The following is a 27788-nucleotide window of genomic DNA, read 5'->3' as shown; positions in this document are numbered from 1 at the left end:
GGATTGACAAAGACATTTGGTACCAGTGTGTGTGTGCACAATTGTCTCTAACGTGCCGTGTTGCGGTGTGTGTACAAGATGGGAAGCGCCCTGAAGAGCAGAGCGGTGTTACATGGTCCATTTTGTTAGCCCTGTAGCCTCTAGGGGTGGGCTCTCAAGACATAAAACAGCAATTTATAATCGTATAGATTTCACATTCCTGAAGATGTCTGTGAACTTCTATGTTCTTAAAACCATCTGGTGAGGTGGATTGGGTGAGGCTTATAATTGTAATTTCTTTCTTTTTTTAAAAAAGATTTTAAAATGTAATTTTAGAGAGGGGGGACAGGAGGAGAAGGAGAGGGAGGGAAACATAGATGTGAGAGAGAAACACTGATTGGTTGCTTCTGGTATGTGCCCTGACTGGGGATTGAACCTGAAACCTAGGCATGTGCCCTGACTGGGAATCAAACCTTAGGTGACGTTTTGCTTTGTGGGATGACACCCACCCATGGAGTCACACCAGCCAGGGCACATAGTTATTTCACAGATGCTGAATCTGAGCCCCAGAGAGAGCGAGTGACCTGAGAGTCCCTCCCTGTCTTTCATCCGGCCCCACAGCCGGACTCCCTGCATTGAGTGGAAGGAGTGTTGCCAGGCAGGGTGGTGGGCAAAGGGCCGCAGCTGAGCGTGAGTTAGAGTTCATGTGTCAGGTTAGGGACAGGTGACACCAGCCTTCCTATAGGGCCACAGACCTCCTTCACCACCACTGGTACCGTACATACCCCCTGGACTGCAGGGAGCCTCAAACTATACTCTTATCAGCCATATATTACAAAGCTATAGTAATGAAAACAGTATGGCACCAGCACATAGACCAATGGACTACAACTGAGAGCCCACAAATAAACCCCCAAATATATATATTTAACTAATATCTGACAATGGAGCCACGTGAGCAACTTTCACATGACTGGAGGTGAGGTTTCCAAGTGGACGAAAGTGGCAAATTGTCTCCGGCTTAAAGGTGGTCTCCAGAGAGCCCACAGGGTTGTCCCTTAACTTCAGGTTGAGCTAGACCATTGTCACCTAACTTCTACCTGGTTTCATTCGTGGTGGTAGGCTGGCTTACTGCTCAGATAGACAGGAAGTTGTGTTGAGAAGGGGTCAGCCAGGGCAGGATGCCTCATGGGACACATGTTTCCTTGTATCCCTGGGTTACCAATATTTACAAAACAAATTGTTCTTATCTCTCAGAGCTGTAGTAAGGCACGTAACGTTTAACAAAGACCCATACATAATTGAGGGATGAGCAGTCTAAGAATATGGCTTGTCCTTTGGTGTACCGATGCTGATGCTGATACACATCTTTGACCAGGGGTTTACTGAGCACATACTACATACCAGGTGACTGGGCTGATGCTGGGAATGTGGTGGAAATGACACATGCCCAGTACCTGCTTTCATGGGACCCATAACCTAGTGGGGACAGATGAGAAGAAAGGAAAGGCGGCTGGATTCGTCTGGTCATCTCAGAGTTTGGACTGCCTGAATGTCTTCATGTCCTCACAGGTAGGCTCTGGTCTCAGTGGCTGTGAAACGTAAAAGTTTCATGACTTCTTGTCATCTGTGAAACCTAGGAGTTAAAGTGGACGCTTTTCAAACTCTTTTCAGGGAAGCTTTTCCTCCAAGATGAGGAATAACACAAGGGCTCTCACTACTGCTCAACGTAGTTCTGGAAGTCCTAAGTCAGAGCAATTAGGCAAGAATAAATAAATAAAATGAAAGAAAAGAAAAGGCATCCAAATTGGAAAAAAAAAAAAGTGAAATTGTCTCTGTTTACAAATGATGTAATCTTCTATATAGAAATTCCTAAACACTGTCAAAAACCTTTTAGAATTAGCCCTGGCTGGTGTAGATCAATGGATTGAGCGCGGGCCTGCGAACCAAACAACCGCAGTTCGATTCCCAGTCAGGGCACGTGCCTGGGTTGCAGGCCTGGTCCCAGCAGGGGACGCACGAGAGGCAACCGCACATCGATATTTGTCTCCCTCTCTCCTTCCCTTCCCCTCTAAAGAGAAATAAATAAAATTTTTTTTTTAATTCTTAGAATTAATAAAGAAATTCAGTAAGTTTTAAGATATGAAATCCACATATGGAAGTAAGTTGTGTTTCTATATACTAACAACAATATATTTGTTAAAGAAATGAAAAAACAATCCTCGTTTACAAAAGTGTCAAAAACAATAAAATATTGAGGAATAAGTTTAGCCATAGAGGTGAAAGACCAGGTAGAGACCTGGAAAACTATGTCTTTGATGAAAAAAGTTGAGGAGGACAAATAAATGGAAGAATATCCCTTGCTTGTGGACTGGAAGAATTCATATGGTTAAAATGTCCACACTACCGAAAGCTACCTATGAATTGAATGTAATCCCTATCTAAATTCCAATGGCATTTTTACAGAAATAAAAATAATCCCAATATTCATGAACCACAGAGATGTCTACTAGACAAAGCAATTTTAAGAAAAAAGAACAAGGCTGGAGGCACCACACATCCAGCACACATATTAAGTTATATTACAAAGCTATAGTAATGAAAACAGTATGGCACCAGCACATAGACTAATGGACTACAACTGAGAGCCCACAAATAAACCCACACACATATATATAGTCAACTAATATTTGACAAGGGAGCCAAGACTATTCAATGGAGAAAGGAGAGTCTCTTCAGTGAAACAATCAACAAAATAAAAGTTCAACCCACAGAATGGGAGAAAATATTTGCAAACCATATATCTGATACTGTCCAAATTATATAAGAAACTCAGTAGCAAAACCCCCAAACGATCTGATTAAAAAATGGTCAAAGTATCTAACTAGATGTTTTACAAAGAAGATATACGAATGGCCAACAGGTACTTGAAAAGATGCTCACCATCACTAATCAGCAGGAAAATGCAAATTGAAACCACGATGGGGTATCGCCTCACACCTATTAGACTACCTTCAAAGAGAGCAGATAAGTGTTGGTGAGGATGCGGAGAAAAGGGAACCCCCTGTGCGCTGTTGGTGTGACTATAAATTGGCGGTGTCAGCTGTGCAGAACAGCACGGAGATTCCTCTAAAATCTGAAAACAGGACTACTCCATGATCCGATGATCCCACTTCTGGGTATCAATGCGACGGAAGTGAAACCGGGATCTTGAAGGGGGGTCTGTACTCCCGTGTTCACTGCAGTGTTACCCACAGAAGCCAGTGCAGGGAAACCACCCAGGTGTCCGTCCGTGGAAGGATGGATACGGAAGTCACAGGAGAAAAACAAAGGGCGTATAGTCTCACTTATAATTGGATGCTAACAGAGCCGAACTTATGGAAACAGAGAGCAGGATGGTTGCCAGGGGCTGGGAGAAATGGGAGGCAACTGGACGAAGAATACAAACTTCCGGTGATAAAGGGAGTAAGTTCTGGAGATCTCAGGTGTAGCACGGCGACTATAGTTAACAACATTATATACGCAAACACTACTGAGGACGGATCTTAAATGTTCTCGCCACACGTGGTACACATGGGAGGTAATAGAGGTGTTATTTAGGACACACATATACATTTCAAAATGTATATGTGTATCAAATCATCACGTTGGCCGCTGTCAACTTACACAGTTTTAGGTCTATTTTTACATCTCAGTAAAGGTAGGGGGCAAAGCCTGTCCCATGACCCAGAGACAAAACACTGGGGTGTGAGGTTGGCCTGGCCTGGCCTGGCGGGACCCCCACATGGCCAGCCGTGCGAGCTGGGCCGGCCTCAGTGTCCTCACCTACAGTGCAGGGCTAACAGCAACCCCCTTGAAGGGAGGTCGGAGCCACTGGAGATCGTTAGCTGCAAATCTGGACAGTGCCCAACGAGGACAGTGTGACATTTTTCTTTGTCAGTAAACGCTAGGAAGCCGCTTTGGTAGTAAGGGTCATTTCACTTTCCTGCTTAGAAATCACCAGTTCTGACTGAAGTTTTGGGATCAGACTCTAAGTCCTTACCTTGGCCTCAAGGCCCTTCCTGATTTGCCCCCTGCCCTTGTTGTTCAGCCCGCCTTGGTCCTTCTCTCTGTCACTTCTTTTGTCATTGTCCTTGTTGCTCAAATGGCTCAAGCATCACCCTTCTGCCCCGGCCCCTTGGGACACGTGATGTTCTGGGCTGAAAATACTCCTTCATCTTGCCACCCTTTCCTGTCCTTGAGGTCTCAGCTTAAATGTGACTTTTCCCAGGGGAAGCTTCTCTGAACCCTAGAAACACCCAGAACCTCTCTTTCTATGAACCCCAGAGCTCCTCGTTTGAGACACTAATAAATGGTAAAAATAAATAAATAAATGAGTCGGTAAATAAAGGATTGCCTTATTTCAAAAAATCCCCTTGGACATGTCCTGACATGTTTTTTATTAGAAGAAGACCAGGGGATGTGAACCATGGAGACTTTTGTCAAAGTCACAGGTGTTTGCCCAACCTGGTGACCTTTTCACCCCTGAGGAGAGTGGGACTTCCTTCGGGGACCATTTGTCACCTGTGGCCCGGCAGGCGGCCTGGGGTCTGCAACAAGCTGCATCTACTCTGACCAGAACGATCCGCTGGATGATAAAAAGATACCACCTCTCGGGGACACATGCCTCGTTTTGCGGTGGAAATGGAGAAGCTGGGCCCTGCAGGTGTGGCCCGGGCTGATGCAGCCTCTGTGGGAATCATTAGAGCCTTCTCAGAGATGAGGGCTCACCCTGCGTTTAACCAGCCACAGGCCCGAGATATGGCTCTGCTTCAGCTCGATGAGAGCCAGATCGTGACCGAAAGATGAATGGCCGAGGCGGCTCTTCCCTGTGAGCATATTGTCTTAATTTGAGGGACCAGTCCAGCACCCGGCCAATCACCGGAGCAGAGAGCATATACGGCTAGCATGGGGGGGAGGGCATTGGTTTAACCCTCAGTGTACCCCTTAAAAAAAAGATCTCCTCAGTTTTTTTTTTATTATTATTTTAAGGAAAGTGAGAGAGAACTTTAAAACGCACAGCTCAGTCACGAAAGACGTTCCCTGGCTGGGAGTTCCACCTGCTAAAGGAAGGAGCTTCATACTTGAAACGTCTGAATCTCCATCTATAGAAACAAATGTGTTGCAGCCAATGGATGAACGGCTGTAGGAAAAGCCAGCATTTTGCTGGCTGCGTTTTACACGGGGCGTGTTGGCGGTTAATCTGGAAGCAGCCGCACAGAGAAACAGTGAGTTATACGGTACATAGATACCTGGCAGTCACTCGTGAGGTCATGCTGTCACTGAGTGGTTTGGTCCTCTGGGCGGCTCGGTCCTGGCAGGGATTTCCTGTGTGGCTTTGGTCCTCCAGAATGTGCCTTGCTGAGGCTTTGAGCACGGACTCTCGGTCCAGCAGCAATTAGCTTCTCGGTTGCCTGAAAATGCCAGAAAAGGGATTTGAAGCTTGGGTGGGAGAAAAGCGCATTCCTGAACCCAGAACCCTTGCAAACGCTTCTGTTTGAAATAAAAGCAGACGGTGAGAAGCTTGGGGGCGCACAGACAAGTGGGTGTCGCAGAATCACTGGATCCGCAGCGCACCCTTGTTTTTGTTATATCCCCTGAGCCTTCCCACGCAGACCGTGCACAGTCCTCCCCTCCCCCTAGTGACTCTGTTCCAAACCTTCTCAAAAACGGCAAGTGGCCCAGCTTACCCCTGAGGGGTTTATAAGGGCGCAGGTACTGGGAGACCGGTGGAGTGCGGTTGAGCTAGTCACTCAATGGCTCAGTCCTCGATAATCCCCCAGGAACGTGCTATCAACTCTGACTTTACCTGGGGCACACAGAGGAGAGTTTTTAGCCAACAATATGCTAAACACTCCCAAAGTGAAGAAGAAACTTAAGAGGCTTAACAGTGGCTGCAGAAATATAATCATCATCTATCGGGGTAACAGCAGCCACTTCCCTCCTACTTGTACAGATCTAGTTCTTGGCGGCTGAGGACAAGGCAGAGAAGTGTGTGGTCTCAGCGTGTCTGAAGGGGAGTGGGTCGCTTAGCATAAAACCTGCATGTATATGGTCTGTCTTTTGTGCTGACTATGATGAAAATGGAATCAAAATTGTGTACAGGGATGGCCTGTCAAGAGGCAGAGTTCAGTACAGATTTTTCTGGAAAAGCAATACTGCTTATGCAGGGGAGGCTAATGTTTGCAGACAAGAAATCGCTCTGTTCTTTGCACATGGGCAGCAAATACCAGCACGGCTCCTGGAATCAGAATGTTACTCTTTGCCTCTGCAGTGAAGGTGAGCTGTGACTCCAGGAGAAAAATCACGTTGCCTCATCTTCAGTTGTAGAAAAAGAGCCACCGATCCCCTCCAAACACAGGCGTCAGGTAACACGTCCAAGTCGGGCAGGAAGGTGGGCTGGCTCTCCCACCGCACGTCTGCGATGTTGAGACGCCGTTCTGTGGAATAGGTTCCTCTCCAACCCCCAAAGTGAGCCCCGTGCCGAAGCCTTGATGTGAAAAGTACTTCCCGTTCTCCAGTGTGTGCGTCCATCAGGAGGAGCATGCCGGGGCAGCGTGGACAACCTCCTGGCCCGATCTCCGAGATCTCTGGCAGCAACGTTGCTGCTGTCATCCTGGTGAGCTGGGTACGTGGGAGAGGCCCTGACCCCCTTCGATCTCCGAATGCCTGCTGGTGGCCCTGCTGTTTACATCCCTCGCCAGGGGGACACAGCCCCTTCCAACAGATGCCGGTCCTCTCGCTGAGTTCAGAACTCGATGCCCCTTCATCTGTTGGGAGGCTGGGAGGCCTTACCCACCGCTGACCTGGTCATCTAGCTCCAGCCTGGTGAAGAGGTACCATCCCAATGGACAGCAGTGTCCCAGCCCAATCCTACTGAGTCATTTGTCAAGCCTGGTGCTTGTTTTCGGTTCCCGAGACTGACCTGCGCGTTGTGAGACACACGCATTCTGTGACCTTTATCTTCACATCCTTCCCCGTCCGCGCTGCTCTTGGGCATCAAATCAGCCGCTTCCTCTCGTTCCAGATGCGCTGCCAGCTTGGGGTGGTTTGAGTTGAGTGGGTCGGACAAGGGGAAATAGGCGATTTCCTCTGCCTCTTGTAGACTTAATCTCTCATCCAGATACCTCTAAAGCATCTCTTTCAACAGCAGGCTTTTGTCCGGGGTGAGCAGCAGAACTGGGAAGAGCAACTTTCTTCTTAACAGTGCTGCAAGTCAGAGTCCAAATGACAGACGCTTTCCTGGTTCCGAAGATGACACTTCAGCGCTTACGTTTCTTTCAACAGCTCACCCCAGGTGGAGGGAGAGATGGCAACGTCCTGTGTCTCTTCCAGAGTGGGGTGAGGAGCGGGGCCGACCAATGGTGTCACCCGCTGGAAATACTCTTTTCTTGGGTCCACTATTCGATGTTTGGGGGCTTCCCTCCTGTCTGCATAAATTTCCTCTGTTTACTTTCTGGAAGATTTTATTTATTTAATTTTAGAGAGAGGGGAAGAGAGGGAGGAAGACAGGGCGAGAGACATGGATGGGAGAGCGAAACACGGATCAGTTGCTTCTTGTTCGCACCCCAACCAGGGACCGAACCCGCAACTCAGGTGTGTGCCCTGACTGGGAATCGAACCAGTGACCTTCTGCTTTGCAGGATGATGCCCTACCAACTAAGCCACACGGGTCAGGGCACCTCTGTTATTAAAAGTCTTATTTGGGTCTGCTGAGAGAACAGACTTTCTTACTATGGACCTTTGGATTTTTAAAAATGATTTTATTTATTTATCTTTAGAGGGGAAGAGAAGGAGAGGGGAAGAGAAATATCAATGTATGGTTGCCTCTCCTGTGTCCCCTGCTGGGAACTGGCCTGCAACCCGGGCATGTGTCCCGACTCGGAATTGAACTGCGGTTGTTTGGTTTGCAGGCCTGCGCTCAGTCCACTGAGCTATACTGGCCAGGGCTTGGTTTTTTTTTTTTTAGTTCACTCTGGTAGCTTAATCTTTGCATTCCTTTGCTATGCTCTGCCCACTTCTCTTTCCCTACAGCCCTCCCCTGTCTGCCCCCAACTAGCTGTAAGGGTGGTCAGGCTAGACCTGAATCTAGGAAGTATACACAGCTTCGTCTATCCCAGTTTTTCCTTTTCCTCCAAGTAAAACGTTTGTCTCAAGTGACATGTTTTGTTCAATACATTTTACCCTCTCAAATGTCACTTTGGTGGCAATTTGACTGCAAGAGAACATTTGCAAACATTTTCACAATGGAGTCCTCTTTCCTTACCCCGACAAAAATATGGTAAAATCAGCACGTCTGTTTAAAATCCTTTTTTCCTTTCTGATCAACAGGAAGAAATATATGCCCGCCTTCTCTACCCAAGTGTAGAATATTGTATATTTTGCCATATGTACTCAGCACACAGGGGCTCCAAGGGGCTATAACACCTTTCGGCATAGTAGTGATTTTAATAATCTTGTGACAGGTTTTCCAACTACTGGTAGGTCTTTGGGGACTGGAGACCTGCCTCATTCATGGGCGACCACCTGGGGAGCAATTCAAATCAGCAGCACATAATGTGGGTTCAGAACATTCACCGACGTCGAACCTTCCCGGAGACTGAGCCATCCCAAGTCTGAAGGGGCGTCCCCGTTACTCGGAAAACTTCCGTCCCCTTCCTCCTGTGGTGTGTGAGCATAAGCTGAGCCTCAGTCAAGGGTTAGGAGAACATTCAGGCCTCGTCACGGAGACACAGCCGTGTGTTGCCACCGTCCCTAAGTTTTGAAAGATGCTCAAGGAAGGTACTTAGCTCAAGGCTGGTACCTCGGCTAAAGCTGCACCTTCAGGCTTGAATATATTCGTGTCTCCCTCTGGTCTTGTGGGTGTCAGTGTGTGTCTCCAGTGGGTGTGGGGGAGACCAGGCCCAGTAATTTACGGCTCCTATTAAGGTTGGCTGGACGCGTGGACAATGTACCAATAATTATTTCTGGTGGGCCCCTCCCAGCAGAGAAGGTGCCTCTGTAGTGTGGCTTATTTTAACAGAAGACAGATATGCCTGACCTGGGTTTTTTGACAGGTGTCAAGTATATTGAAGAGTCTTGTGAAGCAGATCGCCTTATTGGCAAAGAAATGAAAGACCTCCAGGAAGATGGATGGGGAGCTCTTCTCAAGGGTGTTCCCATCTCTGTGTGCAGGTGCGGCAATGAACTTGAAGAAGGGCTGATGGGCAGGCAGGGGTGGAGACTTTGGCCTGTCCTTGACACAAGCAAATGAAGTCCCCGAACCCTGGAGGGTTGATGGGAGAGGGCAGGGTGGGGTGGGGGGCAGGGTTGGGCCTGGGGTGATGTGAGTGAGGGCTCTCTGTAAGCCAGCGCTCCTTGCATGGGAAACCCTGGGTGCCTCTGAGTCCTGCTAAAAAAACGTTGGCTCTTCAGGTTTCTTTCTTGAGTTTTATTCGAGAAATACTTCTTGTGGGCCCCTGGGGGCCAACGCTATGCTGAACACCGCAGGGTCTCTGCTCAGACCCTCACTTCACTCATACGGTTCTCCATCTCTCTTCTTCTGAGCCCTGCACAAAGGGAGGGTGGGGAATCTTGGGGGTCAGTTGCTAGCTGCTGGGGGGGGGGCTGGGGTAAGCTGCTCTACTTCTCTGAGACTCCTTTTGCTCAACTGGGAAAAGGGGACTCAAACTCCTGCCTTGCTGAGTTGGCAGGACTGATCGTAACAGTGTCTTTATGCCTGCCGAAAAGACTAGAACAGGAATGGTAGGGGGGAAATGAGGGCTGCTCTCTGTTTAGCCTTCATCCTATTATTAATAATAATCACTACTATGCAGGCCATTTACGATATAGCCCCCTCCCGTTAGACTGCAAGCCCCCTGTAATGCTAGGCTCTGGACTCCCTCTGTCAAATACGGTCATCAGAACACGCTGCCCCTGGGGACGGCCGAGGCACAGAAGGCCAGCCTTCCTCCAGGCAGGTGTGGCCAGTGCCAGGTGTTCGGTTTGGCAGAGCAAGTGGATGGATTTCTGACACCCCTGCCACTGGGCACCTTTGGGCTGGGTCCGGTGCGCACAGCTGTCCGGGGTGGCCCAGCTGGACTGCGCCCTGGGCTTGGGCCCACTCAGGACATGTTTTCAAACTCAAATTAGAACAGTCACTCTAATGCCAAAGGCGGGGCATTGTGTTTTCAGAGATAAGTCATTGGAAAGACTTCCTGGACACAGTGTACAGTCACCCCAATAGTACTGTCCTCTTAAATGTCCCTTCCCCTGAGTTAACCATAAACATGAATATAGTGCTTCATTCTGTGAAGGCGTTGTTGCTGTGGTTTTGTTTTTTGGGGACCAGAAGTCCCATGATCTGCAGCGAATCCACACCAGCACGAATCAGGAGAAACACAGGAGAAACCAAAGTGCCACAAATTGTTAAATCATTGTCTTTACATGTCGCGGACTCCTAAACTCAGGGGGGGATGAACTAGAGCTGCTGAGACTAGCTTGCAGGGAAAGGTAGTTGTGATGTAGAATATTAGTTGGTTTAACTATTTTTCTTTTCACCAAAAGTACAATTCTTTTTTTTTCATGATTTTATTTATTTACTTTTAGAGAGAGGGAAAGGGAGGGAGAAAGAGAGAGAGAGAGAGAGACATTAGTGTGTGGTTGCCTCTTGTACACCCCGCTACTGGGGACCTGGCCTGTAACCCAGGCATGTGCCCTGACTGAGAATCAAACCTGCAACCCTTTGGTTTGCAGGCCAGCGGCACTCAGTCCACTGAGTCACACCAGCCTGGACTAAAAGTACAATTCTTAACAGATGGAAGAGCTGTACTGTTTTCTTATTAATTTTGTCCTATTTTTGTGAAGAGAAGATTTAAGAGTCAAGATCTTGCTTGCTTTCCATCCCCCTCCCTCCTACCTTTAATCTACTTGGCTTTGACCGTGACCAAAGGGAACTGTCTCAGAACCGGAGCTCTTTTCTAGGGTTTGGTTCTCCAAGTCGCCTGCCAAGGTGGTTTAATGGCTTCTCCATGGGGCAGAAAATGCAAGTCTGTCTAGAAAGAAAAAAAGCAGGATCTAGTTTTTTGGTAAAAGACGGGATAACACGAGGTACAAACAGAACTGAGAAAGGCATTGCTTCGTGTGCGGGGCCGTTCCTTTTACCGAGATCCCAAGGATGAAAGCGAGTCATTTGCTGATGTCTATCTCTTAGGTGGGCTTGAAAATGATTTTTCAAATGATTCGAAATCGCAGGAGACATGAGTTTTAGTTCCAATCTAGAAAATGTAGAATATGTCACTGGGCCGAAGGAGGAGGAGCAAGCGGATTTTCGACCACAGGAGTATTTCACAGATTCATATTCTTTTCTTCATTTGGATTTTTTTTTGTCCCCCTGCTCCTTTATTTCGCTGTGAATTTGTATTAAATTCGTTACAAGCTCTTGAGGGAGGGAGGCTCTCGAGGGTTTAATCGAGGTTGTGAGATGCAATGAATAAAACAAGGGGGGGGGCAGTTAGGAATTCACCATGGCTTCATTGAACCAACCGACAGCTCATCTCAATATGCCCTTCTCCCCCGGCAACTTCTGAGTCTCCAAGGCCTTTATTAACTTGATCTTTGGGAATAGTGTTTTAATTTTTTCCATAATCATCATGCAAATTGATCATGAGAATCTCTGGAAAGGCAAATAAGGGAACTCATGGCCTCATTAACTCCAGTGTTAGGGGACCCACGTTCCTAAGAGCAGGTCCTTTCCCCCACAGCGGCCTCTGCCTTCTTTGTGTGTGACTCGCTCCAGCCCCCAGTGGGAGCCGTGGCTTGTTCCTTGCCTGGCCCGCTTAAATTGCTTCATGCATTTTACTCCCTTACGAAATAATGGGGGAATAATTCAAAAGGTCTCCGCCGTATGGAGGAGACCTGTGCGTTCGGCTAGATTCCAACCAGTCTCTCTAAGCCCCCTGTGTCAGAGCCATAGGCTATAATACGCACGTGTCTTATCTAAACTTTATTTCACAAACATCAAGGTTGCAGATCGCTAAGCTCCGGACAATAAATTGAGTCCGTCAGCATGAAAACGTACAGCTCAGATGCACGATTTTGCATGCCGTTCTGCTGAATGAAAAGAGTGTGTTTTAATTTTCATTTAACAGGGAGAATGGCAGAGACAAATAGATGTGTCCAAAATATACTTAGTAACAGAGTTCCGAGTCCGTTATTAATTTCCATGTGAGCGAGCCCCCTTTTTATTTTGATAAACTGTAAAACCGGGAGAAGGAGGAATCAAATGTACGGCACGTTTATTGATGGCCCGCTAGGTGCTACCCAAGGTGTTAAATGCTTTGCAGCACCGCCTCATTTATTCTCATTTCACAGGTGAGGAAGGGAGGGGCAGGGGGAGGGGTGATGGAGCCGGTCCGGCTCCAACGTGGCAGAGTCATTTCCAGATCTGCTGCATCGTGAAGAAAGGTTTTGATGCAACTTTTGGAAAATGAGCTTCTTCAGGGCTTTGAGGAGCGAGGGTGGTTCTCAGTGGGCCCTGGACTCTTAGAGCCACGGACTGTCGTGACCAGCTGGGCGAGGACGGTCACCAACAGTGTCAACCACTACACGTGCCGTGCACACTAGTGACTTCCACTGATGAACTCTCTTGTCCCTTTCGATTAAGCAAAAGCAAAACAAAACAATAAGAACACCACCCACTCAGACAGACACCGTACAGTGCGTACCAGAGGGAAGGGGGTCGGGGAGGTGGAAGAGGGTAAAGGGGGGATAAACGGTGATGGAAGGACACCTGACCTGGGGTGGTGAACACACAATCCGCTATACAGCTGATGTGTTGTAGAATTGGGCAACTGAGGCCTGGATAATTACATTAGCAAATGTCACCCTAATAAATTCAATTAAAAGAAAGAGATTGTCCCCTCAGATGTAGGACATACTCAGGAAGCTGGGAGTGGGGAGGAATCATCGAATTACTAGACGGGTTAGTTGATCGAATCTCTCCTCTCAGGACAGGGCAGGCCCACCTATATGACTCTGTTCGGAAAAAATCCTGTGTCTCAGTTACAGTGAGGGATGTGTTATGTATTTCTTAAACTCCCTCTGATGTCTCTTGAGAAATTTTATAATAAATATGCATTGACAGCTACGATTTGTAAGGTACTGAATCCAAATGCAGTGAAATGTGCCTTCAGTCAACACTTGTTGAGTATCTGCAACATGCTGGGGACTGGGCCGGGGGTCCAGATGCAGATAAAAGAAGGTGGGCTGATGAGCACAAGTGGGCAATATTAGAAAGATGACTCAGCTCTGGCCAGGTGGCTCAGTGGGTGAAGCATCGTCCTGTACAACAGAAGGTTGTGGGTTCGATCCCCAGTCCGGGTGCCTACGGGAAGCCACCAACTGATGTTTCTCTCTGTCTTTCCCCTCTTCTTCCTCGCTCTCTAAGATCAATAAAACATATCCTTAGGTGAGGATTAAGAGGGAAAGAAAGAAATAAAGCCTAAAGCAGAGCGAGCAAAGGGGAGACTTGAAGGCGGCTTTGGAGAGCTGGGCCTTGAAGTTATTAGTAAGAATTTTTCAGAAAGAAAGGTTGGGGAAAACGCATTTTATTTTGAAGAAACTTCACATTGAACTTAACCAAAGAAGGGTCTGTCTTTCACCTTGGCCACAGTTGGTTAAGGAAGGGCGTGTTTCATGAAGGAGAGTTGGCACCATAGTTGATTTATCTGCTGGGGTGGTAGTTTCTCAAACTACGCTCCAAAGAACAAGAGTTTCTTGAGATGTTAACTGGCATTGTCTGGGAAAACAGGGGGTTCTAGGGCCAAAGAAAATGCTGGGAACCCTGGGGTAGGCTGTTACGTGGAACTCTTTCTTGCACACATCCTCTGACATGCTACTCTGTGCTGGGAACTCCCAAGAGCTTGCCCTAAACCTATTCATCTCTCCCTTTGCACATTTCTTAAAGGGTCCCTGCATCTCACAGTGGAAAATACTGCTTTAGGGGAGAGGCAGCGGTCGGCAGCCTTTAAGAAGCATGCGGTTTCTATTTCAGAACAAAACTCTGGGCGGCTGGGAAGATGTGTGCCAGTGGTAAGAGCTGGACATCAGGCAACCTCTCACCAGGCTGTTACATCCTTCCACGCCAAAGAAATGAAGGAGCAGAGCGGAGATGCTGACCCTGTAAAGGAGGGCATAGGATGGAGTGATACCAGCAGGTAGAATGGATACGCCATGACCTTAGGGAGGGTGAATGAGTAACACAGTGTGAAGAGGACTTTCTGGTTTCTACCTGGGAAGCGTGCACCGTGAAGAGATGTGTCAGATAGAACAGGAGAAAATGAACTCGATTTGGGATGTGATATAACTGAGGTGCCTGTGAGAACTAAAGATAGAGTTGGCCAACTCAGCCAGAAGTTAGAGATACAGTGTACAGCAGCTTCTTTTTCTCCCCTAGCAATGCCTTAGGGGTCAGTGTCATTATTATTAAGTATTGCTTAATAATATATGTATAGGAATGCAGGTTATAAAGAGTGGTATTTGCTTGTTTGTTTATTTATTTAATCTGCACTAGAGGACATTGTTTCCATTACTGAGAGAAAGAGAGAGAGAGAGAGAGAGAGTGATTGGTTGCCTTCTGTACACGCCCTGACCAGGGATTGAACATCCAACCTGGGTACGTGCCCTGACTGGGAATCAAACCCACAACCTTTTGGTGAACAGGATGATGCACCAACCAACTGAGCCACACTGGCCAAGGCAAGAGCTGTGTTTAATAGAAAGCTGAATATAAACCACTTGTTAACTATATTGATTGAGATACTAATATGTATCAGCAACAGTGCATAAGAAAAAAGCAAGCAGAAAAAAATACACAAATAAATAAACCAAGAAATAGAAAAGAAAAGATGCAACCCTTGCTCAAGGAGCTTATTATCTTAAGATTACAAAGATATTACAAGTGGTCCAAGATCCTACTGTGTTAGGGTCTTGGAGCTTCCCCTTGCTAGATGACCTAGGGCAAGCTATATAATTTTTTAAAGCTTGGGTTTTCTCATTTGCAAAATATCATTGGTAGAATAACTCCTCATTAAGAAATTGTGAGGATTAGCTGGGGTTAAACAAAAAAGTATTTACTGTATTTTGGATGTATAAAATAAATTTCTTTAGGAAATAATGTATGCATTGTAATCTATTTAATACATTTTACCATCACTTTATTTGATTTCCAGTTAATGCCAAATAATAACCTGTCTATTTGAATTGCAAAAAGTCAAGCTGGTTTGAATTAAAAAAGCGTGAAACATTCTTTGGTTGGCAAAATACATCACACTTTCGTCAATTAAAAATAGGTAAAATGTGTTAAAAATAATGAAAAGTTCATACTTTAATTGAACTGGCTGTTTCATGAGCTTATATTTTTATGAAGCTTAATGAAAGAAAAACTGAAGTGGCCCATTATGAAATCTGTTAATTGTTATTATTCCCATAAAGTCCACATGATTACAGAAAGTTTTGCAATTATGCCAAGTAGAAATGTACAGTACCGCCTTTCATTTTCTCTGGATTTATTTTTTGATAATAAAGACCAGCATTCACCTTGGCAAACAGAGCGTTCGCTAAATTAAAAACTTCCTTTAAACACACCAGAAACTTTGGACACGAGACTGCCAAAATTGCGGGGTATGCTTGTCAGGCTGACAGACCTCTCTTTGTTCTCCCTGGCTTCTCCAACCAACTGTTATTCCAATACTATCATAATCTTAAATATCGTTGTGCTAGAAGGCACTGCGATATTAATTAAAAATAGAGTCTAATTATTTACCCTCGGTTGGTTCCTACAAACCTCCGCGGTATAATCGGCGGACTCCCGAAGGGGTTCCACGGTATTTGGGAGTGAGATAAGAAGGTCTGTCCCTGGCTGACTCACGGCTCACGAGTGTAATTAAGAGTGACCTCCAGCTCACCTTGAGGTCACCAGATCAGATAGAACTCAGCTGGGCTCCGGCCAAAGGTACGTTGCCTGACCGCGGTCGGCAGCCTACGTCAGTGAGTGCCGCTTTTCATCCGCCTCCAGGCATCTCCGACGACGTGCTGGATGCGTCTGGAGACAAGAGGGAAGCACAAGGTGGCGGACAGTCCAGTAGACCAAGCTCCCAAAGGCTGACCCAGAAAGGGCTCAGCTGGTGGAGGGTGGGCCGTGGTGACTGACCTGCCCCTTGCCACTTCTGGTCTCAGGCTAGCCTGACCTTGGGAAGAAATGTTTTCTAGCTGTTAGAGGCGCGGTGTGAAGATGTCTTGGCGTGCCCGGGGAAGCACCACGGAGACTGTTTCCAAGCCAGGCCAGGGCAGATCTGTCTTTATATCCTTATATCTTTGGGCTTCTCTGGCATTTTTCAACCAGGGAGAAATTCCTTCCAGGAGACTCAGCAGGACCACAGGTCTCCACAGACACAGTGCAGTCACAAACTGACTTCATGGCCTGAGCTGTCCATGCGTCCCCTCACCCCCGCCCATACAATGCCAATCTGTGTCTGAGGGCCCGACTCGGTGGGAACCAGCCCATCGCTGGACCGAGGAAGAAGCGAACAGTACCAGCCACCACATGAAATGGCACGAGACTTTGGACAACGGGAAACATCAGTGAAAATAAGATCGCATTCGGTTCTAGAGACTGGAAGTCATTATTGGTGCTCAGAGGGGCTGAACTTCACCTTCACTGAGAGACACGGTGGAAGAGGGGAAGAAGGTCGTCCGGGTTAGATCTGGAAGGCGCTGGGCGTTCTTGCGAAGAGGAGGAAACGAGCGGCGTAGTTGAACCTACGCAAGCGATTCGGTGGGCAGTTCTGGGCCGCCCCGAGTCTGAAGTGGGGGCGGGACCTCGCTGTGACTTTCCTGATTGAGTTCAACCTGATATTCTGGCCAAGGAAAGTTAACGGATTCAGGGTAGAAATGGGCCACCCCCGTTTTTTAATTCAAAAGGGGCTGCTAGCAGTCCAGAACCTGTAAGATCAGAATAGCTTCTAGGGCTTCTCCTTCAGCATCCTCACGGGGTGCACTGGACACCCCCCCTAATTCTCCCTCCTGCCCATGGCCCACAGGCCCACAGGCCGCCTTTTGTTGGCAGGGCAGAGAGAGGGGCGCAGACACGCCCGTGGCCCAGCCAGCAGGGCCTGCCCCCCACAGGAGGAGGGCCTCTAACAGCCTTGCACTCTGGTCCGCCAGCCATCCATTGTAAATGCCATCAGCGAACAAGAAATCAGCGCCGCGCATCCGATGTCCGTTCTGATGGCAACGCTCTGTGTTGTTTGAAGAGATGCGTGGTTCCTGCTTGTGGCCGACTGGCCTGCCTGGTCTAGGTGGCCTGGATGGACACCAGGGGACACATCAGGGGACACTCAGTGAAAGTCAGTGGCGGGCAGAATCAGCACTTGCGTCGCCTTAGGTTAGATTTCCCGTGAATCTTGATATGTGATTGTCGAGGATGTGACAATTCAGTACAAGAAAGTGTCAAAGGGACTTTTATAGTTTACATGATAAGGATATGCAAATTAAGAAAAGAGAGTGATATAGAGGCATATATGTTTTTTTTTTTTCTGTTACTATCCGTTCAGTGAATGTTTCCTGAGCACCTACTCTGGGCTGAGCATAGTTACAGGTAGTTGTGATATCACAGTGAATAAAAGATAGACATCGCCATGGTAAGGGGGCTTAATTCTGGATGGAGAACGCAGAAAACAAACGAATAAATGGAGGGATATGTAATATTCTGAGTGGTGGTGATGCTATGAGAAAATCCAAACTGCAAGGAATGGCAAGTTAGGGAGGTCAGGGAAGGTCTCTGTTAAGATGACTTTGAGCACAGGTGTGAAGGAAATGTGAGAAGAACATAGGGTAAGCAACTCTGAAAAGGGACCCTGTCACAGGTGAGAGAAGAAAGGCAGTCAGCAAGAGTGGCTTGAGGCTAGGTAATGACACAGGCCAGCTTTTCTGGCAAAGGAAAGAAGTTCAAGGTTCTTAGATCCAAAAGAACCTATGCACCTCAATGTTCATAGCAGCACAATTTATAATAGCCAAGTGCTGGAAGCAACCTAGGTGCTCATCAGTAAATAAGTGGATCAAAAAACTATGCTACGTTTACACAATGGAATTCTATGCAGCAGAAAGAAAGAAGGAGCTCCTACCTTTTGCAACAGCATGGATGGAACTGGAAAGCATTATGCTAAGTTAAATAAGCTAGGTGGTGAAAGACAAATACCATATGATCTCACCTTTAACAGGAACTTAAACAACAAAACAGACAAACATGCAAAATATAACCCAAGACACTGCAATAGAGAATAGGTGAAAAGAGGGGAGAAGGGAGGGAATTTCAGGGGGAAAGGGGAAGGGTTTACAGGAACAAGAATAAAGGACACATGGACAAAAACTAAGGTGGGTGGAAATGGGAGGGAGGTGGGGAGCACTGGGGGCTGGGCTGGGATGGGAGTAAAAGACAGAAAACTGTACATGAACAACAATTAAAATAAAAAAAAAGAAGTTCATACTCTTCTGTAAAGGAATTGGGAAGAAGTACATGGGCTTTAGACAAAAGAACTATATTCATGTTGTTTAAAGGTCCTTCAGGCTGTGTAGAGTGGACAGCGGGCTGAAGAGAGTTAGAATGCTGATGGAGAGATGACAGTATAGGTGACAATTAGTTGAGGAAGAGGTGCTAGCTTGGACTAGACCAGTGTCACCAGTGAGCTTTTGGTCCATCCGATCTCTGTGGTCAGAGGCTGCCCTGGGCACCATAGGATGTTTAGCCGTGCCCCTGGTCCCTGCCAACTGAAGGCCAGTAGCTCCTCCTCCCCACAGCAGTGACCACGCCAGACGAGCAGCCCTGAGTGGTCCAGTTCTCTGGTCGAGAATCACTAGATCGTGCTGCTGGTCGACAAGACGGGAGAGGACAGATTTGCGAGATCTCAGGAGGCAGAGTCGCTGAGAGCTGGTGTGAACAGACTGACAATGAGAAAATGAACAGGAGCAGAGAGGAGCGTGGGAGATGGGCCCCGGTGAAAGACACTCTGGTGGCCGAGCTAGGCCACGCTCGAGAAGGGGCAGGCTTGCTACCAAGGAGGCTCACTCTGGGCTGGAAGAGCAGTGCTGGGGTGGTCTGTGAGGCACCCCCCACCCTGGGCGGACACGAGAGAAGCAAGCTGAATGTCCAGGCCTGGAGTGCAGGAGTGAGACCTTGATGGAGAGACCCATTTTTACATGGCTGGCTGGTGGCTAGTGCTTGGGTCCATGATAGGAGAGTAAGGGGACAATTAGGGAGGTACTCAGAGGAACAAAGAAGAAAATAGAGGTAAAGATGGAGCTGTAAGAGATCCAGAGAACTATGGACTAAAGGAGGAGCCAGCAAGGAGGCCAGGAGACCCACTGGAGCCTGTGATTCCTGGGAGGCTGCACCTGAAACAGTGTAGCGGTCAAGGTCAGGGCTCTGGAGTCCAATCGACCTGACTCTGAGTGTTGATTCCACTGCTTAGACGTCCTTATGGGACCTTATGCCCATTACTAAGCCTTGCAGTGTTGTTGGGAGGAATCAGGTGCCATGCTGCATTTAAAATCTTCAGCACAGTGCCTGGCTTCTCATAGATGGGCAGCATAGTGGTAAGTGGAGAAAGATACAGAGAATCATTAACTGCAGAAGGCACATTTAGATGGAGGGAGAGATGGGGACAGTCTGTAACGATGTCCACTGGAAGCCCTTGGCAGCTTAATAGAAGGGGCAGCAGCAGCTTCTCCATCGATGTGCCTGAGTAGGACCTGCTGCAACCCTACTCAGCCCAAGGTGTTTTCCTCCCTTTAGCCCCGTGCTGAACGGATACAATTTAGAGTCTCAGATTCCGGAACGTAATTCTTTGCTCTGCGTACACATTAGCCCAGTTCAGAACACCTGTGGACTAAGTTCTTTTGGTGCACAAAAGCCTGTCTTTTATTAAGCTCTTTGCGAGCAGTCAAAATGAGACAAATGTCCATGCGTCGTGTAATACGGGCGTGAAATAAGCCAGCAGGAGCGCTGCACTAGGCGTGCTCGGAAAACAGGGAGGAGATGCTGAGGCTCTGGAGAATTACATGATGAATGTAACCGGAGTTAGATACAAAATAAAATTAAATATTTTACATACGTACATAAGAAACTGGCCCGCACACCCATAAAATTCCCTGTTAGTTGTTCTGGAGGTTGAATCGATAAAAAATGATTTAGAACGGATGGTTTTCAGCAGCTGGTTGCGCTTTCAGTCTTCCATAAAGAAGTTAAAATTAATTTTAATATGTTGATGGCGCTTATTGATGATAATATTCACAATAAATATCCATTGGAAAAACTCTCTGGCACGTGTCTGTGACAGGGAGGTCAAGGATGTTAATGGCAATCACAACTCCAAAATGCAATTCAGTCAATTACTTTAATTAAACCTGAAACTATTTTATGTCTTCTCATTTATATAGTAAACTGAGAGCAGGGAAAAGGGCAGCATCTTTATCTGCAGTCTCCTATTGGGTTTTAACATCGGTGGCTTTTATATCCTTGTGGGACATTTACGGTAATTATGGGTCTCAGACAAGCAATGCCGCAGCTTCCATGAGGGGTAGAAAGGTAGAGAGAGCCTTCTGAATGCAGCTTTAGAGGGAAGAACTTTGCCTTCTCTGACACTAATCTTATATTTACACTGGGTAGAGCCAACGTCCCAGGGCGAATGGTAGAAACGTCTGCATTTCAGGGAATCCTTTTTAACAATATTGTTTGGGATCAGACGAAAAGAACGCGGCTGTCTGAAGTTCTCATGAGTTCCCAAGTTCAAGTTGTGCCAATCATACAAAATGCTTTTTTAAGTTAATTGCACTGCCATCTAAAACCCTGTATTCCTCATGCATTTATGCGGTTAAACATGGAGAATAGAAGGGTGAATTATTTTTTTTAAATGAGCCACTCAATTAATGAACAATTAATTCAGTCTTTCAACAAATAGCTATTTAGTGCCCGCTACATGCCAAGCAGTGCTGCGGGTGTCCAACCAGAGCTGGGAACCACAAAGACAAAAATCTTGTTTCTATACTCGAGGGGTTTACATTTTAGCTGAAAGGAAGTGTGAAAACCAGGATACTAAATTATATAAGAGTCGCAAAGCCTATGAAAACAAATAAAATAAAGTCGTATGACAATAGGTTATCCAACTTTTCCAAGTTTGCCCAGCGCTGTCCTGGTTTTCACTCAGAAAGGTCTGCATCCCAGGAGACCCCTCAGTTCCAGGCAAAATTGGGTGATTGTCTACTCTAGTAATGGGAAAGAGAGGGACAAAGAGGGGTCTCTTTTGGATGGATGGTCAGGGAAGTCCTCCTTGGGGGGTGACATTCCTTAAGTCTTTTCAGAGCAGGCTTTATGTATATTCTATGTACAGATTTTCCACTGCAACTAGCGAAGGTCATTGCAGGTAGTATGAAATCCATACATGTTTGCTGCAATGCAAATATTTGGAGGACCAGCATCAGTATCCTAATCAGGTTAAGTTTAGAATTTTAAGTGGTTTTTCCACAAGAGCATTTCAGAAGCAACCCCTTTTGGGTTTGGCTAACCACTATTTTGGACATCAAAAGAAACACTGTCCCTTATTGTTGGCTATATTTTAACCCATCTTTTGCCATGATGAAAAATCTTAAAGATATACATTTGTTTTAGATTAAAATAGACACGAGAAAGTAGTTCTGGAATGGTAGAGTGAAGGTGCAAAAAAATCCACTCCTCCAGATAAACCATCGGAATATTGGCAAAGGTGATCCATAGCAGCTTTTTCAGAACTCTGGAGATGAGGTAAAGGCTTGGAAAGGACCGAAGAGTGTTTATTCAAGAAAGATGGTTAATTATGTTAGGAACAGCAAGCTCTGCAGCATTTTAACTTGCCCACTAGTCCTATCTTACTTGCCCAGTCCTGGAAAAGCTCTGAAAACCAACAGCATGGTAGCTGAGCAAACAGACACCCCAGCAGCCCCCGAAGGGAGAAGAAAAAAGGGCTTGAAACTCCCCAAAATCTGCACCCCCAGAAAACTGTCACGATTGAACCTATTTCAAAGATGATCTTTATTTGACTTGACTCAGAGTCTGCTCTGTACAAATAGCCTTTCACTAGGGTGTGTGTTAAAAACAATTTTTCTTTATTTTAAAAGATTTTATTTATTTATCTTTAGAGGGGAACGGAAGGAGAGAGGGAGAGAAGTATCAATGTATGGTTGCCTCTCATGTGTCCCCCGCTGGGAAGTGGCCTGCAACCCAGGCATGTGCCCTGACTGGGAATCAAACGGCAGTTGTGTGATTTGCAGGCCCGCGCTCAATCCACTGAGCTACGCCACCCAGGGCTGTTTGTTAAAAACTATTAACGGCAGTTGTTTGATGTTGCAGCTGTCTGATGTGGTGATAACGGTTGCAGCCACCAAGAGACAAAAGAAAACATTAAAAAGGAAAAGCTGGGTAATGAAATGTCTATAGAGGGCTTCGAAAAATTTCAACATATTCCTGGGAATCTAGAAACTCTCATGAAAATGCATGGCTATACACATGCCCAGGGAAGATTCGAGATGGCTCAGACCTTGGCTGACCTTGAGGCTCTTTGTGAGAAAGAAGTGAAGGCTAAAGTAGAGTTCTCAATTACCTGGCTGAGCACTGGATATACTCCCTCCTCACCTTTCTCAGAGTTCCTTGGCAAAGGCAGGGCAATTTATTAATCAAATACTTAAAGAAATTTCTAATTTTTAGCTGACCACTGCATAGCTTCATTGACTGCATGTGATAAATCCTACAGACTTTATAAAATTAGTTCAAGAAAGTCACTAAACAAACAAGCAGCAACAACAATAAAAAGTTCAGCAATGAGGGTGTATGGTTGTGTGCAAATCTCGTTTCCATGGTAGCCACATTATAGATATTGTAAATGTCCATTTTTCAAAAAGAAAACAGGAAAGCATGGCTCACATCCAGGAAAAAAAAAGCAGGAAACAAAAACTGTTTCTGCAGGAGCCCAACATTGGACTTACTGGACAAAGACTTTAAATCAACTGCTATAACTAAGTTCAAAGAACTAAAAGGAAGTACGAGAATAATGTTTTACCAAAGGTAGAATACCAGGAAAAAATATAAATTGTACAAATGGACCAAGTAGGAATTTTAGAGCTGAAAAATAGAAAATTTAAATGAAAAATCTGCTAAAGGGGATCAATGACAATTTGAATTGACAAAGGAAAGAATCAGTGAATCTTAAGATAGTTAAACTGGGATTATCCAGTCTGAGGAACAGAAAGAAAAAGAAGGACTAAAAATGAACAGAGCCTTCACGGCCTATGGTACGCTAACCAGTGTACCCAAATGTGCACAGTGGGAACCACGGAGGAAGGAGGGAGGATGGGGCAGAAAGAATATTTGAAGAAATAATGCCCCAAAATCTTTCCCATTGATGAAAAATGTTACTTGGCACATTAAAAAATCTCAACAAAGTTCAAGTAGAATAAACTCAAAGAGATCCACACCTAGATACACTCTAAAACCATTCCTAGATAGACAAAACTTAAGAGATTGTGGCTGGTAGACACACCCTACAAGAAATAAGGAAGGGAATTCTTCAGGCTGAAATAAAATGATACTAGACAGCAACTGGTAGATGTAACTACTTAAGTAAATATAAAAGACAGTATAAATGCATTTTTGCACTTGCAAATATTCTTTTATTTTATTTAAAAGTAAATGGCCTAAGGCAAGACTTATTAAATTACGATGGACTCAGAATGTGTAAAGTTGTAAGTTGGATGACTAAGATCGTACAGTGTGGAGAGAAAGTGGGGCTATATCGGAGCAAAGTTTTCATGTACTATTGAAATTAAGTTGGTATTAATTCAAACTAGGTTGTTGTAAGTGAGAATGTTGATTATAATCGCCAGGGCAACCACTAAAAAAAGTAGCAAAAATATCATGAAACAAACTCAAGGGCATTAAAATACCGTGCTACAAAATATCCAACACAAGAGAAGGCAGCTATGAATGAATAGTAAAAAAAAAAAAAAAAAGACATAAGATATATAAAGAACAAATGGAAAAATGGCGCATATTTTACCTTATCAGTAACTACTTAATGTCAATGGACTAACCACTTCCATCAAAGGCAGAATTTGGCTAGAACAACTAGATAGGAGTTGGAAACCAATGATGATATAAATCAAGTAGAAACAATAAATATCTGCAGAAAACTCTATCCAACAACTGCAGAATGCAAATTTGTCATAGGTGCATGAGGAACAGTCTTCAGGAAAGACCATATTAGATTATTAAAAATACTTGATGAAGTTAAAAGGATTAAAGTCACACAAAGTATAGAGGGAGGGTTGGAGGAAGATGAAGAGGATGGTGGGCCTTTGGTCAGAAAAACCTTTAGAAAGGGGGTGAAGGGAACATGATTTTTCATCCCATTTTATATGTTCTTATGTTTTTTTAAAATATTTTATTTATTTATCTTTAGAGGGGAAGGGAAGGAGAGAGGGAGAGAAACATCAATGTATGGTTGCCTTTTGTGCATCCCCTGCTGGGAACTGGCCTGCAGGGAACCAGCCTGCAACCCCGGTATGTGCCCTGACTGGGAATTGAACCGCGATTGTCTGGTTCGCAGGCCTGCGCTCAATCCACTGAGCTACACCAGTCAGGGCTATATGTTCTTATGTTTTATGATGTATTTTTGTATCTTGCTAATGTGTACTTCAAAAACTGTTTTGAAACTGTCTTAAGAGTTACAGAAGAATTCAAAGGTAGTAGAGAGAACTCTTGTACGTCCTTCAGCAGTATGTCCTAATGTTAACTCCTGATACTAAGACAGTTACGAAGTAGTAACACGTATAATTCACATATAAGTAAGTATAACACTGTTAACTAAACTTCAGACTTTATCAGCTTTTACCAGTTTTTCTTCTAACACTTTATTGCATTTTCATTCCAGTCTAGGCTCCAAAATCCTGTTTGGTCTTTAACTGTTGATACCCTCCGCAGTCAGATTTAGTTAATGGGGTATTCACAGAGTACCTCTCCAGTCTGTCTGTAGTCAAGAAGACTAGGATGGGGCTTAAAAAGTGCCTGTTTGAGGCCTGCCCTGTCCTGAATAAAACTCTAGGCTTAGGTCAAGTGCATGGTTATGGGCACCAAACATAAAAGCATCCTGAAAATTATAAGGCACTGTCCTCCAGCAAAATCATTCATTCATCCATCCAGCATTCAGGAAACCCTTCCTGAGGGCCATGCATGTCTTAGACACTGTGTTAGGCACGGGGCCACATAGTACGTGATGCCCTTTCATTGCTTGCTGGCATTTCTGGTCTTGCCCGTCTGATTGTTATGCATTTATTGAAGGCCCACAATGGGCCCTGCCATACCAATGCTTAGCATTCCATTACAGGGCAGTCCATGAATACCCATCACAGGCCTGAAAGAGTTAATGTGCTACAATGCCTCCCCCTCCCGTCTGGTACCCGGGGAGTCCAGCCCCGCTGGGTGAAGGCTACTGATGCATTAGGCTCCAAGGAACCGTATGTATTTTCTCTTCCCCTCTGTTTATGTCTCTGTTTTCTGTAACATCTCCTAAATTGCAGCAGTATCTCCCAAGTCCTCTGACAATGCTATAAATTTCATTAAGAAGATGAAGCCTTGTGCGGCAATTAACTCCAAGAGTGGGACAAAGCAAGAGCAAGGAGATACCAGCCTGTAGTACTTAGCACTTAGCTCTGAAATGGAGATAAGCCCTATCAACTCGGGGTTGTGTTTAATGTTCACTGCCGCTTCCACACCACTGCTACAACCTAGCGGTCACCGTGTTAACACTCCCCAATATCTATTACAATTAGTTTTTGATTAAGAGGCCTAACACGGCTTTGGAAGCCTTTCATGTCGTGTCAGATGGCTGGTGATGGAGTGAGAAGTACGGACACCTCCTAGTAACAAAGCATCCTTGTAAAAGGTTTCGAGTGAACTATTTTATCATCCTAATGGAAACCAGATGACTCCAGCCCTCCCCCGCCTAATTTCAACTATTTACTGAAGAGTCCTTGTTTTGAATTACTTAAAGATTTATTCTGAAGCGATGACTTTCATGCATTAAGAATCGTTAGGAACGGGGCCATTTCGAATTTGGGAGAGCTTTTAAAATGACTGAGGCCATTTTCACCGAGGGCTGATTTTGTTTTATGTTTTTCCTTTTCTGGTTTTTAAAAGAGCAAATGCCTCTGCCCTTTCTTAATATGTAATTATTATTTTAATTACGGTTCAGGAGGCCTTTGTCTGTCGAGTTCTGCTTTTGTCGCTGGGGTGGCGGTCAATGGGCTTGGCTTATTTTATGAGAGACTGCTGGTATTTTGTGAGGCAAGAGCAACCATTTGGTTCAGTAAGATTTATTCCGTGAAAATAGAAAATATGTGTTATTTTTTTAAAAGATTTTATTTATTTTATTTTGAGAGAGAAGGGAAGGGAGGGAGAAAGAGCAGGAGAGACACATCAATCTGTGGTTGCCTCTCATGTCTCCCCTACCGGGGACCTAGCCCACAACCCAGGTAAGCGCCCTGACTGGGAGTCGAACCGGTGACCCTTTGTTTAGCAGGCCTGAGCTCAATCCAGTGAGCTACACCAGCCAGGGCTGGATAAGATGTGTTATTTTTTAAAATAAAGGTACATCATTCAATCAAACAAAGGAGGATTATTTAAAAATAAACAGTTCACTTTCATGAACTATAACATCTGTACTTGTAAATTTAGTGAAAATTGTATAGAAACACATGTGAATGTGACCACACTAGCCTTTGAAACCGCCTTTTTTAGCACCATTTTTACTGTGTCTGTGGCATGTACTCAGTTTTGTCACCTGTGACTGGGGGTTGGGCTGAGTTGCCACTCACCTCCGGAAGTCATTGGTTCTGTGGTATCACATTGCGCTGGGGACCTGTGACCCAAGGGCCTCCTAGTGAAGGGGGGGCGGTGTGTTCTTAGGCGTGACATGCGACTCTTGGGGACTCACTTTCCTTCCATGTAAAATAAGGACAATATTATCAACTTCATAGGGTTACAAGTAATAAGTAAAATCAGGTACGTAGAGAGCCCAGGAAACCGCAGTCTTTCAGTAATTCCTCCTTCTCTTTTTTCCTGTTGTATTCTGTCCTGTTTAATGTTGCCCGCACATGTGCTGAATTTTATACTGGAAACGAGGAACCGCCGATGTCCAAAGCGAGGATGGGCGGAGCGGACCTTAGGCTGAGATTGGCCCCGGGAGACGAGAGGGCGTGGCTGACCGTGGGTGGTGAGAAGAAACCACAGGGTGGGGACGCGGGCAGCGGGGAAGGAGAGAGGGACCAGATTACAAGGGCCCTAGGCCATCTTCCAGAACACGTGCGGGAAGAAGCGCCTTTACACCCGCTGTAGTGGACGTTACAGTCTACCCCGCATTTAACTAGTTAGAGGCTCTGTGCCTTAGTTCTTGTCTGTCTCCCCTCAAACTCGCCTTGCTCGCTGCCTGGGCCTCGTCTGGGCTCACAGTCCACCTCAGCAGTTGGTTAGAGGCTGTTGTTGGTACAACCAGCCTTAAATAATTTGATTTTCAGGTTGGGCACGCCACAATATCTCCTGTGGGCTGGCGCGTCGAACTGCCCATTTATTTAAAAATTGCTTTTCTTCACGTTATATTGGAAAGCAGTGCTACTCACTCATCTGTAAACCATTAGGCCACAATATGTGAAAG

At 45.7% G+C, this 27788-nt stretch overlaps 1 protein-coding gene and 1 long non-coding RNA gene across 9 annotated transcripts in view; one reads left to right on the top strand and one right to left on the bottom strand.

Annotated features, from left to right (window-relative positions):
- Positions 1-5391, bottom strand: part of NR2F2 (nuclear receptor subfamily 2 group F member 2) — a 91704-nt gene extending 86313 nt beyond the window's left edge. Inside the window, exon 1 of the mRNA XM_053658918.1 lies at positions 5271-5391. The gene's annotated coding sequence lies outside the window, so the exon portion shown is untranslated. The remainder of the gene's footprint in view (positions 1-5270) is intronic.
- LOC119049133 (uncharacterized) overlaps positions 1-27788 on the top strand; it is a 124471-nt gene that overhangs the window by 75192 nt on the left and 21491 nt on the right. For 5 of the 8 annotated variants that reach the window (XR_008390403.1, XR_008390407.1, XR_008390405.1 and 2 more), the window contains 5 exons: positions 6293-6386; positions 6470-7614; positions 8484-8688; positions 9075-9192; positions 14051-16385. This is a non-coding gene — a long non-coding RNA (uncharacterized LOC119049133). Of the gene's footprint in view, positions 1-6292; positions 6387-6469; positions 7615-8483; positions 8689-9074; positions 9193-14050; positions 16386-25463; positions 25594-27788 lie in introns of those variants that run through there. The other 3 variants (XR_008390408.1, XR_008390409.1, XR_008390404.1) reach the window with 3 other exon arrangements.

The sequence above is a fragment of the Artibeus jamaicensis genome, unplaced genomic scaffold, assembly GCF_021234435.1.
Source record: "Artibeus jamaicensis isolate MK-2021 breed Jamaican fruit bat unplaced genomic scaffold, CSHL_Jam_final scaffold_612, whole genome shotgun sequence".
Classification (NCBI taxonomy): Eukaryota; Metazoa; Chordata; class Mammalia; order Chiroptera; family Phyllostomidae; genus Artibeus; species Artibeus jamaicensis.
The sequence above is the reverse complement of the archived record's forward strand: the minus strand, read 5'-3'. Positions and strand labels throughout refer to the sequence as shown.